The 14,888-nt window shown below is 44.6% G+C and overlaps 1 non-coding gene across 1 annotated transcript; it reads left to right on the top strand.

Annotated features, from left to right (window-relative positions):
• Positions 1–1,945: 1,945 nt before the first annotated feature.
• Positions 1,946–2,052, top strand: LOC137778201 (U6 spliceosomal RNA). The gene has a single exon (XR_011076780.1). It is a non-coding gene; the product is annotated as a U6 spliceosomal RNA (small nuclear RNA).
• Positions 2,053–14,888: the final 12,836 nt, after the last annotated feature.

Here is a 14,888-nt window from a genome sequence, read left to right as displayed (position 1 = left end):
CGGGGGAAGGCAGCGATGGAGGTGATGCTCGTTGCAGAGCGCTGGGAAACGGGCACAGACAAGGAGCGGAGGGTCCAGGTCTCACGGTGAGCCGGGCGGAGGTGGACAGGAGCGTCTCCTCCAGGCACGGACAGGGGTTTACACTGCGTCCCACACAACCCATATGCTTCGCTGGGGCCTCCTGCAGAGGGAGACGGGAGAAAGCAGCCCCCACAGAGCCTCACGGAGCCCACGACAGCCTGGGACAGCTTGGCCGTCCTTCCCAAGCACAGGGAATAGAAACCAGCTGAGACCAATGAGGGGCAGCGGCCTGGGGAACCAGCTCGGCCTCTGGATTCGATCCCGGTTTTCTCAGCACCTCTCAGCTGGATGGTCTGAGTCCTAACCCCTCTACCTGCAGCTTCCTCTTCAATAAGATGGAGATCATAAGACCTTTCTCCTGGGTTTTTGTGAGAATAAAGTGAGGGCATGTATATAAAATGCTCAGCCCAGGGCTGCCATCTAATAAAAACGATGACAGTGACGTTCATGTGCATGGTGCACGGGGCATTGCTTTAAGCACTTTGTGTGTCACCTTATTCATTCCTCCTAACAGTTCTAGGAGATAGATATTATTATGATCCCCATATTTGGAAACGAAAGTACAGAGAGGATAAGTATAACCTCTTTGTTGCCCAAAGTCACAAAATGAGAAGGGAGGTGAAGCTGGTGGAGCTGGAAGGGAGGTGAACCCAGGCCATCTGACCCCACTCCCTATGGCCTCAATCACTGGTGTGCACAGCTCAGTAAGTAGCAGAAGTGGTGATAGTCTTATCGTTTTGCCAACCTTGTAAGCTTATTGTGAGAATTAGAAATAAAACATAGAATGTTCCTAGAAAAGTCTGTGGGTATCCAAAACCTAGTAATGAATAATTAGCACTACTATCACCATTATTACCATTCTAACTAAGGCCAGTGGAAAGTGTGCATATTGACCCCCTTATAAAGTTCCTGTATGTTATCTATTGCTGCAATAATGCTATATAGCAAGTCCAGTAAGTCCCCTACATATGAACCTTCAAGTTTCAAACTTTCAAAGATGCGAACGTGCATTCGCATAGCCAATCATGTAAGTTAGTTCACGTATCTGGCGTACATTGTCACATGTGTGCATCCTCTACACGCCGTTGTGCTTTTGTGTAGTTTACTGTACAGTACTATATAGGGTACAGTAGTACATTATCTTTATTTCAAGCCCAGGATGTCCAGAAGTAAGCGTAAAAGCAGTGGTGATGCAGCTGGTACTGTACTGTACTTTTCAAGGTACTGTACTGTAAGATTAAAAATGTATTCTTTATTTTTTCTGTTTGTTTTTTATGTATTATTTGTGTGAAAAGTATTATAAACCTATTGCAGTACAGTACCGTATTACAGTACAGTAGCCGATTGTGTTAGTTGTGTACCTAGGCTAACTTTGTTGGACTTATGAACAAACTGGTCTTATGAACGTACTCTGGGGACGGAACTCATTCGTATGTAGGGGACTTACTGTACCCACAAAACTGCAGTGGCATGCAGCAACAAATTCAGTGCACAGTCTGTGGGGTTTGGGAGCTTGAGCTATGCTCAGTTATGTAACCTGACCTCACTCACATGGCCTGGGTTGGCCAGATGTCAGCTGGTCCTGGAAGGCCTTGGTTAGAATCTCCAAGGAAACTGTGTTCTGCTCTGCTTATCTTTCAGCCCAAAGCAGACTAGCCCAGGCACGTTCTTGTGGTGATGACAGGAGGGCAAGAGCAGTAAACCCACCTGAGTGAGGGCTTTTGAAGCTTCAGTCTGCATCCCATTTGCTAAACCCTAGGGGTCAAAGCAAATCACATGGCCAAGCCAAAAGCCAGGTGGGAGGGCCCTCCACAGTTACAGGGAAAAGTTTGTGGATGAGGAAAGGTAAAATAAATCTATTACAGTGCTCACTTCGGCAGCACATATACTACAATTGGAATGATACAGAGAAGATTAGCACGACCCCTGTGCAAGGATGACACGCAAATTTGTGAAGTGTTCCATATTTTTGTTAATATACAGAAATCTGTTGCATTTCTATTCACTAACAGTGAACTCTCAGAAAGAAAAACTAAGAAAACAATCCCACTTACAATTGCATCAAGAAGAATAAAATACCTAGGAATAAAGCTAACCAAGACAATAAGAGACCTGTACTCTGAAAACTATCAGACACTGATGAAAGAAATTGAAGATGACACAAACAAATAGAAAGATACAGCATGCTCATGAATTGGGAAAATTAATATTGTTAAAATGACCATACTACCAAGGCAATTACAGATTCAGTGCAATCCCTATCAAAATACCAATGGCGTTTTTCACAGAGCTAGAACAAATAATTCTAACATTTGTAAGAAAACATAGAAGACCCCAAATAGTGAAAACAATCTTGAGAAAGAACAAAGATGGAAGAATGACACTCCTTGATTTCAAACTATACTACAAAGCTATAGTCATCAAAACAGTATAGTACTGTAACAAAAAGACACATAGATTGATGGAACAGAATAGAGAGCCCAGAAATGAATCCACACTTACGTGGTCAGTTAGTCTATGACAAAGAAGGCAAGAATATACCATGGGGAAAAGACAGTCTCTTCAATAAATGGGCAGCAACATGCAAAAGAATCAAACTGGACTACTTTCTCACATCATATATAAAAATAAATTCAAATGGATTAAAAACTCAGTTGTAAGAACTGAAACCATAAAACTCCTAGAAGAAAATATAGGCAGTATACGGTCTTAGCAATTTTTTTCTTTTTTTCTTTTTTTTTTTTTTTTTGGATCTGTCTGCTCAGGAAAGGGAAACAAAAGCAAAAGTAAACAAATGGGACTACATTAAACTAAAAAGGAAATGATCAACAAAATGAAAAGGCAGTCTACTGAATGGGAGAAGATATTTGCAAACAATATATCTGATAAGGAGTTAATATCCAAAATATACAAAGAACCCATACAACTCAACCTTGACAAAGCAAACAACCCAACTTAAAAATGGACAGAGAACCTGAATAGACATTGTTACAAAGAAGACATACAGATGACCAATAATCATCAGGGAAATGCAAATGAAAAACCACATGAGATATCACCTCACACCTGTCAGAATAGCTATTATCAGAAAGACAATAAATAACAAGTGTTGGTGAGGATATGGAGAAAAGGGAACCCTCATTCATTGTTGGTGGGAATGTAAATTGGTGCAGTCATTATGGAAAACAGTATGGAGGGTCCTCAAAAAATTAAAAGTAGAACTATCATATGATCCAGGAATTCCACTTTGGGGTATTTTTCTGAAGAAAATGAAAACACTAATTTGAAAAGATTCATGCACCCCTATGTTCATTGCAGCATTATTTACAATAGCCAAGATATGGAAGCAACCTAAGTGTCCACTGATTGATGAATGGACAAAGATATGATATATATATTCCATATACACAATGGAATATCACTCAGCCATAAAAAGGAATTAAATCTTGCCATTTGTAGCAATATGGATGGGCCCAGAGGGTATTATGCTAAGTGAAATAAATCCCACAGAGAAACACAAGTACCATATGATTTCACTTACATGTGGAATCTAGAAAAAAAGAACAAATAACAAAACAGAAACAGAGTCATAGATACAAAGAACAAATCAGAGGTTGCCAGAGGGGAGAGGAGTGGGGGGATGAGTGAAATAGGTGAGGGAGATTAAGAGGGGCAAACTTCAATTTGCAAAACAAATGAGTCACGGGTATGAAATGTGCAGCATGGGAAATATAGTGAATAATATTGTAATAACTTTGTATGGGTATGTATGGTAACTAGACTTATCATGGTGATCATTTTGTAATGTATAGAAACATCACATCACTACGCTGTGCACCAGGAACTAACATAGTGTTGTTGGCCAATTGTTCTTTGCTTAAAAAAAAAAATCCATCACAGTTACAAAACAAGTAGCTTCCCTCTGAGTTGCCACCAGTGTAATTACCTCCTGCCCAGGGTGAACCTACCACTTTTTTGTTGTGGTTCCTGAACTCCCTGTGCTCGGTCAGCACCATTAATCCCTCTGAAGTCAGCTTGTTTAACCATTATTTGCCAGACACCATGGGAGGCACTGAGAACATACCTGTCAACAAGACAAACAAGGTTCCTGCTCTAATGGAGCTAATGTTCCAGCAGAGGAGACATGCAAAAAAATACCTAACATAATTTCAGGTAATGAAAAATTCTATGAAAAAGTTAACCAGAATTACTCGATAGAGAGAGGCTGAGAGTGGTCTTAGAGGACAGTGACCTTTGAGATTTACATCTGTATCCTCAGCCCTAAGCCCAACTGGCTAACATGGAATTAGGTTTCAATATATGTGGAAAGGAGCATGAATGGATGGATGAACAGATGGATGGATGGACGGACAGACAGACGTACAGACGGACGGACGGGTGGGTGGATGGATGGATGGATGGACGGACAGACGGGTGGATGGATGGATGGATGGAAGGATGGACCGACAGACACTGGGACCTACCTGGCACTTCCTGCCATTGCCTCTACTCTCTCTGGCCCACTGGGGCCAAGAAAGATCATAGAGAGAAGACCCAGTTCCCTCTCCATGTCTGGACAGCCAGCCCTGAGACCTCAATTAAGTGTCTTCTCCACAAACCCAGTGGCTGGGGCATCTCAGTTCTCCATGGTTAGCAAAGGGATTGCCTTCCTTCTGAACTCCCTGCTCAGTGTTGGAAAAACGTCCTCAGAGCTGATGCTGCCCACTGTCCTTTTGGAGAAATTCAGACCCACTCCTTTTGAGTATGTTTAGGTTGTAGGGGGCGGGAGTGAAAAGGATGTGAAGAAACATGGGACGTTGCCAGCTCTGGTCCCGCCCTGCCCAGATTTCCCTGAGCAAGATCCGCAGGTTCACTGTCCCAATATTTTGGCTTCTCACCAAAATGTACCAAATAACTAGGCGCTTCATGTGTATTTACTCTTCACTGAAACTAGTTACATTGCCTCACTCTACTGAAAAGATGGTGATTTTCTTAAGGTCACCAGTATAGAATGGCAGGGCTACCACGCAGAGCCAGTTTTTCTGAAGAAACATGGTGGAATGGAAATCAAACAGTCCTTCCTAGTCCAATAGACGTGGATTTAAATCCACATTCAACCACTTCTTAGCCCTGTAACTGGGGCACACTGCGGTAGAGTTGAGTGTAACAGTGGCAATTCAAATCCTAGAAACTCGCAGATTCAATCAAGTCAAAAGTGTTTTACAAACATGTTCTAGCAGAGGGCATCTGCTGGAAGCTCATGTTGGGGGCTTACATTTTTCTTTTTTAAAATACTTACTGAAGTGACTGACAAAGTATATTTAAAATCTGAACGAAGTAATAAAAATCAGCAGTCTTCCCAATTGTGTATGCCTATAAACAAAAAATCATCCTAAATGACACCTCTCTTTCACAGGACCCGGTGGCCCATCGAACAAAGTCTCCAGATACGCATTCTGCTCGGGATGAGGGGCCTGGTGCTCCCCCGGGATCCTCTTCACCCCAGCCTCTCTCAGATTGTAGGTGCTGAAATTCGAGGTGGACGAAAAGCTGGAGGAAGCAGGCGGAAGGAAGGGTCTTTGAGCCATTCTTTGGGGCAATCTGTACCATGGAAAGTTATTTTTAATTTGTTCCATATGAATCGTGAAAAACATGAAACATTCAGGGGGTTTATCATAATTCTCTATGAGATAAATACTGTGCTCTGCAATAAAAAAATGGAAAATATGTATTTAGCCCAAAAACTCCATTTAAAAAAAAGTTAACATAAGGAAATAATTTCCTAAAGAGCCTTTCAGTCTGAGACCAAAGACGGACTCAACCATCTTAAGGATACAGATCAGATTTATCACTCCAGTTATGTCCCTCGACTAGGACAAACTCAAGCCGTGAGTTTTCCAAGCAGCAAGATTAAATTCTGAAGAACCCAAGCATGTGCTCCACCGTGCTGTGCATCTAAAGCCTTGCTCAATCCATGTCCTGCAGTCCCACATACCCTGCTTCAACATTACTAGCTGTGGAACCCTGGACAAGTCACTGAGTATCTCTGAACTTCAGTTTTCCTATTACCATAATAACTACCCTCCATGGTAGGTAAGAAGATAAAACGATATAATAGAGCTTTGTTTGGTGAACCATCTAACTTATTTATAGATGTTAGCTACTATTGCTTCTGTGGACTGAAAAGCAGACACAAAATATTTCCAGGACCTATCGGGAGCTCAGCAATATGCTAGACCCTAAGAAAAGAAACACAAGAAAAGTAGAAGATGTGGTCCCTGAGTCCAAGGAGCTTGTAAGCAAGTTTTCAGACATAAAGAGGAAACAAAGAGAGACTCATGTAAGATAACAAATAAGCAAGTTAGTATTTTTATGAAACAAAAATGAGTATCTTAAGATACAAATGACTAGAAGATTCTGGGGAGAGTTAGGCACATGTGTGTGGCTACAGGAAAACACAGCGGGAGGGAAGGCAGATGCCCCATGAGAGGTGAGCAAGATGGAGAAGACATATCTTAGACGTCAATTTGGCCAAGACAACGAGATCTAATTTTCCCTCTGGTCCTGGTCATCCTCCAGTCAACGCACACCTCCCAGATGTGGCCGTGGCCCAGCCAGGCTAAGTCAGAGGAAGACTTGGAGAAAGCCTGGTCTCCAGGCTGGCCATGGTAGAGTCACCCCTCTGGACACAGGCTCCCCATCTGCAAAACAGGACATCAGTGGCCCCACCCCCCCCAAAGGGAGGGGCTTTGAGAGAGGTCATGCAGACTGTGGAAACGGGACTAAGGACCACCTGGCCCGACAGGGGAGAAACAGACCAACTGGGAGGAAAAGGAGATGAGGAGGAAAATGCACTGAGTTCCTGCTCGGTGCCGGGTACCCTGTTACGTGCCTTGTTGCACATTTTCCCACTTAATTCTCTCAACTGGAGTTGAAATTAATATTCCCATTTTACAAAGAAGGAAATGGAACCTCATAGCAGTTGAGAAGCTAGCCTAAGATCCCATACAAAGGAGAGATTTGAACCCAAGTCCTTCAGACACCGAAGCCCACACTCTTTATGGCTCCCAGAGGAGGTGGAAAGCCCTGGGCTGGGCAGATGTGGCAGGGAGGCCTCCACTCTGCCTTTTCCTCTTGGTTGAGAGAAGAGAGGCACTCCTTTGGGGGCGCGGAAGGAGGAACCAGAGGACTGCAGCTTAAGAGAGGCTCACGGCTCCCCCATGACAGAGGGGAGCATCCCAGGGGCCCAGCCCGGGTGGCCCCAGCTGGGGATACACTCAGTCCAGGGATGAAGATGGGGCACCTGACGAGGTGCTCCCTGGAGGGCATGTGTGGCCCTGCCCTGGGGTCCAGGACCAGGGTAACTGAGGGGCTGGTCTCAGGGAAATTCGGGGAGGACTTTACTTATGAGGGTGTTCAGCCAGATCAGAAGTGGAAAGAAAACTGAAGTTACAGGCAAAAAATGCAGGAACCAGCATGCACAGGCAGCCTGCATGTAACAGGTGGGCAAGGGTACAACAAGCCACAGGAGAAGCAAGGCCCACCTCCTTGCAAGAGCAAAGCTAAGTAGTTTCAAACAGTATTTTCACACTGGCACAAATTTGGAAAAATGGAATAGAATTCAATAATCTACGAATTTTTAAAATAAAACATGATTTCAAAGAAATTTCACACATGAGGCAACCACTGGAGCTGCCCCCAAAAAATCTCCCAGCCATTAGGCTGTGTGATGGGAATTTTCTGAAATAAAATCAGAGGAGACAAAGAGGAGGCAACACAAAGGGAAGGCAGCCAGGCCAGTCCTCAGGGGCGGCCGGGCTGGAGGCTGGAGTTAGATACCCAGTGGATGAGGAAGGGGGGCCAGGAAGACAAACAGGTGAACAAAGGACTGGCCTCTCACGGCCCATTTACACAAATTTAGAAGAGTGTCACCCAGGCAAGAGACATCTCTCACGCATCCAGGGATTTAATGTGAAAGAACTTGTCAAACTGCAGGTGTGTGTAAACTGCAAAGGGCTCCAGGACAGAAGGAATTAGCACCTTAATTATGCAGCACTAACCTGGGTGACCTTGCCTGTGTCTTGACTGGTCCTCTCTTCCCTAACCACACCTCCGTCCTCTGTAGCTCCTCCCACCTTCCAAGCTGATGCCCCACCCACAAAGATCTGCCCCTCTGCTCTCCTGGTCCACCAGTTGCAGATGTGAGCTTTGCAATAGTTGCTCCCTTTGGCCACTGTTTCTTAGACCCACAGTCCAGACACATGGTTCTGGCTGAATCATGTCTGCTGCTCTGGCCACTCTGGGAGAGATGGGTCCACAACCTAATGGGGCTGGGGAGAGAAGGGAGTCCAGAAACATGCACAAGGGTACCTGCTGTGGGTTGAATTGTATCCCCCCAAAATTCATATGTTGAAGCCCTAATCCTCAGATCCTCCAAATGTGACCTTATTTGAAAATAGAGTGGTAGTTGTTAAGGTGAGGTCACATTGGAATAGGGTGGGTCCCACATCCAATGTGACTCGTGTCCTTATAAAGAGGGAAAATGTGGCGACAGACACACCCACGGGGAGGACACCAGGTGAAGATGAAAACAGATTGGGATGATGCTTCTCCAAGCCAAGGATGCCAAAGATTGCCAGCCAACCAGCAGAAACTAGGAGCGAGCATGGAACAGATTCTCCATCACAGAGGGAACCAAGCCTGCCAATGCTTTAATCTTGGAGTCTGGGCCTCCAGAACTTTGAGGCAATAAATTTCTGTCGTTTAAGCCACTTAGTTTGTGGCATAGTCGGCCCTCCAGATCCATAGGTTCTGAATCCTTGGATTCAACCAACCCCATATCAAAAATACTTGGAAAAAAAAAAATCTAGAAAGTTCCAGAAAGCAAAACTTGAATTTGCCAGGCACTGGCAACCATTTACATAGCATTTATATTATACTAGGTATCATAAGTAATCTAGAGATGATTTAAAGTATATGGGAAGATGTGCATAGGTTATATGCAAATACCACACCATTTTATATAAGGACCTGAGCATCTGTGGATTTTGGTATCCGGGGGATCCTGGAACCAATGCCCCACAGATACCGAGGGACCATTGTTCTTTTTAACAGCATCCCTAGCAAACTACTAAATGCCCAACCTCTCACACCAGGGTCAAAAAGGGCTTAAGAAAGTAGTATGGCTTGAACCAGGTCTTAAAGAATGAAAAAAAGGATTCCAGGTAGAGTAGGGGCATGAAGGTTGTTCTGGGCAGGGGAAAAAAGACAAGATACAGCATGAAGATGTTCCCAATGAGCCACTGCTTGCTTTCCTGAGTGTCTAACTCCTGGAGAAAGAGGGGGCTGACAGTCTCAGTGGCACACAGCAGGACCCAGAGGAAGGGCCTTGGAGATGTAGAACAAATCTCTGGCTTTACGAACAGGGAACTTGAGGGTAAGGGAGGGGAAAGAAGCCACCCAGAGTCACATGGGGACAGGGCCCAGCCAGAACTAGAACCTGGGACTCCAGACACCACTTGGTACCTTCTGTTTACAACATAATTGATGCAAATGGGCTATGATTAAACACAGACTTCTCTTTAAATCAAGGCTCATTAAAAGAAAAAAAATTATCCATGGTTTTTTTTGCAGCAACATGGATGAACCTAGAGATTGTCATACTGAGTGAAGTCAGACAGAGAAAGACAAATATCATATGATATCACTTATATGTGGAATCTAAAAAAAGGGTACAAATGAACTTATTTACAAAACAAAAGTAGAGTCACAGTTGTAGAAAACAAAACTTATGGTTACCAGGGGGTAAGGGAGGGGAGGGATAAATTGGGAGATTGGGAGTGACATATACACACTACTATATATAAAATAGATAACTAATAAGGACCTACTGTATACCACGGGAACTCTACTCAATACTCTGTAATGACCTATATGGGAATGACCACTCTTTAAAAAGAGTGGATATATGTATGTGTATAACTGATTCACTTTGCTGTACAGCGGAAACTAATACAACATTGTAAATCAACTATACTCCAATAAAAATTTTTTAAAAAGAAGAAAGAAAAAAAGTATCCATGGCTTTTGTTGGTATCACACAAAATATTTTGTTTTCCAGTGTAATCAGTATAACATAAACTTGGCTCATAGCGAGATTCACACAGGAGAAGCTGCAGGCCTGGCACAGCCTGGGATGCTGTCACCTGCGAAAAGGGAGCTGTTTCTATCAGGGGTTCTCACCAGAAAAGTGGGTTTCGCCTTCCTAAGGGCGTCCTGCCCTGGACCGGAGAGGGAAACAGCGTCCGGTACTTCCCAACCACAGCCCTAATCACTTTAACACGGTTGTTTTTCTGCTCAGATTAAGGCCGTCAGGGACTCACTCTTCTTCTAGCCAGATTTAGAGAGAAATTTTGCTGTAAAAGTCATGGGGTGGTTGCACGGGGAAGGTTCCAAATCCTGTGTGGGTTCGCTGGGCTCCTCCACCCGGAGGCCATGAGTCCCGGGCCAGGCGGATGGGGTCCATCCAGGAGGCTCCTCTCCTCCAGACACCAATAGGAAGAACTCAGAATTCGTGGTGGCAGCCTCAGCCCGGCTTCTCCTCTCCCAGGCTGTGTGACACAGGACAAGCCCAACCTCATGAGATGCAGCTTAGCGACCTCACTTGGATGAAGGCAGAGTGCTGGCCAGGTGACCTTGACGTTCCTCCCCTCCCCATTTGTAAAAGTGCTGTGCTCATTTTCAAATAAAAATATTAGGATTAAAGATCAAAATGGGCTTGCGTTTAGGAGCCACTGACGTAAGCTGTCCTGATTCCCCTCTTCTCCACCCTTCTCCTCTGTGACCTTCCCCCTTCCTCTCTTCCTTTGCTTCAAAGTTAATCCCCTCCTCCAGGAAAGGGGAGAGGACAGAACCAGTGTGCATGTCCATCCTGTTTGGTCCCAGGCCCCTGGCTTTGGACTAAGCCTTTATGCAGTATCATCACTTCATTTAATTCTCAGAACTCTAGGAAGAAGCTATGTTTGTGCCCATTTTACATATTTGAAAGCTGAGGCTCATGGAGGTAAAGCAGCTTTGAGGTCTGGGTCTTGATCCCTAAACTAGCTCATCCTCTTTTCTAATTTGACCCTGCATCATAGTACCAAGTTGTACCTGGGATTCCTAAATCTATCCCCTTCTGCCTCCCCAGGGTCAGGTTCAGGCCCCCATCCCCTCTCTTCTTCACTGTTTCAATCTCACCCATCTCCCTAACTCTTGCCATCCAGCTTCTCCCATCTCTGCAAGTTCCCTTGTCCTCCTGAAGGTCCGACTCAATGGCCTTTCCTCCAGCCAATGCGTTCATACCATCAACAAATTCCCCAGTCTCAGGACACCAGAGGCATTGTTTACCGGTGACTTTCTTCCCTGTGCTTTTGATTACTTCTCCTCTGCCTCTTTCACTCTGGAGTATAATGGAGGAAAATCATGGACTTAGAGGCTCATCCCCAATCAGCTACTTCTAAGTCTCACTGATATTTTTTTCCCTAAAGCTTTCTCTGATTCCATCTATTCCCTGCCCGAACCTTCCATGTTTCCCCATAAACTACCACCCGGTTGGAAATAACACCATCATGCAAGCTATCCACCAGACACAGGGGATGGGCGCAAGTATTTTGTGGATTCATCACAACGTGCTTACAAGGGAAAATAAAAATCAGGTCATCTTGCTTCCTTAAGAATGCTGATCTGAATGCAAAATTCAGATGCCACAGAACCACACTGTTTATTCAGATAGATGCCAAGAAAAAAAGCTTAACCCTTCCTAACTCAGAATAAATTTCCCTCGGCTAGAAAAGTGATCTCTTCTCAGGGGTCTGGAATATATACAATGTTTTACAAAGGCTAAATTAACATCTTTGAATAGAAGATGTATGAAAGGGGCATTAAAGCTCTAGATTTTGAATGCAGTATTACACAATAGAGTAACATCTAGAATGGAGAAGATTTTCTATTCCAAAGTGTTAAGGATATTATGAGATTCAGCTTCCAGTTCTGCCTGCTCCACACTTTAAAAATATCCCCTCTTTCTTCTCAAGTCCTCCTAAATAAAGTAAAAACTTTTTTTAAAAATACCTTAGCCAAGAATACTTAGAACTGGTCATAGCCAGAATATAAACAGTTAACAAGAAAGATGAGAGAGAGAAAGAGGCAGCAGGGTGGTGCTAATCTTATATTGACAAAGGACGAACCAAAGCATCATACACAGAAAAATCAAGTCCAAAGTAACAAAGGGAGAGTTAAGTCCTAATGAAAACCCACTGACTGTTGCCTCTAATAACACAGTTTTCATGCACTAAGAGGTATGAGAGTGTGTCCAAAATTGAAGAGCTCAAATCATTGCCTTGTTTTCTGTTTCATCATTATTGAAAGAATGAGGTGATGTCATGTATACACAGGGTCTGCCTTAGTCCTTGGCACCTGGTAAGCATTTCATCATTTTTAATGCTTTTCAAAGTCAAGTTCAATAGGTCCTTTAGAACTCTCATTCTTATTGGCCACTTGATTGGAGGAACAGACCTATTTATTGAGGGTCTATTGTACATTCATCACTCTACAAGGACTTGTAAACTGGGGTGTGTGGGTGCACCCCATGTGACATTTGGCATGAAATGATTAAAGAGCTCTGCCCCCCAGCCTCCAACCATGGCAGGATTTATTTCTAATAGTGTGATGCATGGTGTCTACATTTCTACCCGACGGCAGACCCTGTTTTCAGCTCAGACTCCAATAAGGAAGTGAGTCTTGCTACCAAAAGACATTCACAACACCCCTCCTTTCTCCACAGAGCAGCGGAATTCAACACTGAAAGAGAAGAGGTGGGAAACTAAGAACAGAAGGGAAGCCATGCCTGCATTCACAAGAAGCAGGCAGCCAACAGTTCCGGCAGAGTGTTGAAGGAAGCTACCTTCCTCAGAGCTACAGGGGAAGTGACTGCACAAAGGAAAATGGAGCAAGTACACGCAGAGACAGGACAGATACAGACTCCTATACAGGAAGACGCCGTGGAAGCAGGTGGGCATCACAGATGATGGGCAGAGGAGCCAGCCCTCTCAGACCACGTCACACTGGTTACCAGTAACTCCTGATAAGGGGGTTCTCAACCCTGGGTGCTCTGCACATCCATCTGTGAAACCTGCTTAGTTGCACCCTAGCCTGACCTAATTAGACTCTCTGGAGGTGGTGCCCCAGCATCTCACAAATATTAAACGTCGTTATCCTGCCTTCTGACCACCACCTCCAATTCTTCCGTATCTTTCCAGCCTTCATTCTCTTTACATCTGTCTTTGACCTTGAAGAGACCTCCAGGTCCTGGATCCCTCCATTTTCCCACACCCTCCTGGTCTCTCCTCCTTTCTCTCCCAATCTGAAGTCTGGATTAGTCTGTGGTCTTCAGAGAAACAGAGCCAATAGGATATAGAGATAGAGACAGACATAGAGATAGAGACAGAGACAGAGACAGAGATAGAGAGATGATATAGAGACAGAGACAGACAGAGACAGAGAGAGAGATTGATTTTCAGAGATTAGCTCATGTGATTAAGGAGGCCAAGTCCCAAGGTCTGCAGGGCAAGCTGGAGCCCCAGGAGAACCAGTGGTGCAGTTCTAGTCTGAGGCAGGAGAAGACTCATGTCTCAGCTCTAGCAGTCGGGCAGGCGAAGTTCCCTCTTACTCAGTCTTTTAGTTCTAGAATGGTCCTCAACGGACTGGATGAGTCCCAGTGACATCGGGGAGGACAATGTGCTTTACTCAGCCTACCTATTCACATGTCAACCTCATCCAGAAACATCGTCACAGACACACCCGGAACAATGCTTGACCAAATGTCGAGGAATCATGAGGCCCAGCCAAGCTGACACAAAGCAAACCATCCCCGTGATAGCTTCTGCCATCTCTGCCAGGTGAGCTCCAGCCTTTCTGAATTTCTACACCCAAGTGTCTCGGTGCTCTTGGGGGACAGTGCATACCCTGGAGTGGGAACAACTACAAGATCATCTCTCCAATGCCAGCTGGATCCTCAGCCCCTCCCTTACACCTCTTTGCTTATCCTGACTCACCTCCAACCCAAGTTCCTTCAATAATTATTCCACTCGTTTACCACTCCGCTCAAGTTCCCTACTAAACCCCTCTCATGGCCCTACTACCTCATGCCTCCCGAATTGTAAACCCAAACATACCCACTCCCATAACTACTTTATTTTTCCCAATTTTCCAAACTTTTCTCCACCTGCACTTGATGTCCACTACTATCATTTCCTCTCCTCTATCTGCAATATCTATCTCTCCCCCCTCTCCCCCATTCTCTCTCTTTCCTGCTTCCTTTCCCTCAAACTTCAAACATGCTCAGTTCTCTCCCATCCTGTGATTGACAGAACAATGCCCGCACCCAGAATCTGTGAATACATTATTTTATACAGCAAAAGGGACTTTGCAGATTGATTAAATTAAGAACCTTGTGATGGAGAGATTTTCCTGGACAGTCCAGGTGGACCAAAATGTCATCACAAGGGTCCAATAAGCTAGAGGCAGGAGGGTCAGAGTCAGAAGATGTGACGACAGCTGCAGAGGTCAGAGTGATGCAAAGAGGGGACCACGAGCTAAGAAATGCCGACAACCTCTAGAAGCTGCAAAAGGCAAGGAAGCAGATCCTTCCCTGATAAGGAATGCAACCCTGCGGACGCCTTGATTTTAGGACTTGTCATCTCCAAAACTGTAAGAGAATAAATCTGTGTTGTTTTAAGCCACTAAGCTGGTGCTGATTTGTTACAGCA

The sequence above is a fragment of the Eschrichtius robustus genome, chromosome 15, assembly GCF_028021215.1.
Source record: "Eschrichtius robustus isolate mEscRob2 chromosome 15, mEscRob2.pri, whole genome shotgun sequence".
In the NCBI taxonomy this organism is placed as follows: Eukaryota; Metazoa; Chordata; class Mammalia; order Artiodactyla; family Eschrichtiidae; genus Eschrichtius; species Eschrichtius robustus.
This window is presented reverse-complemented; position numbering and strand designations above follow the sequence as displayed.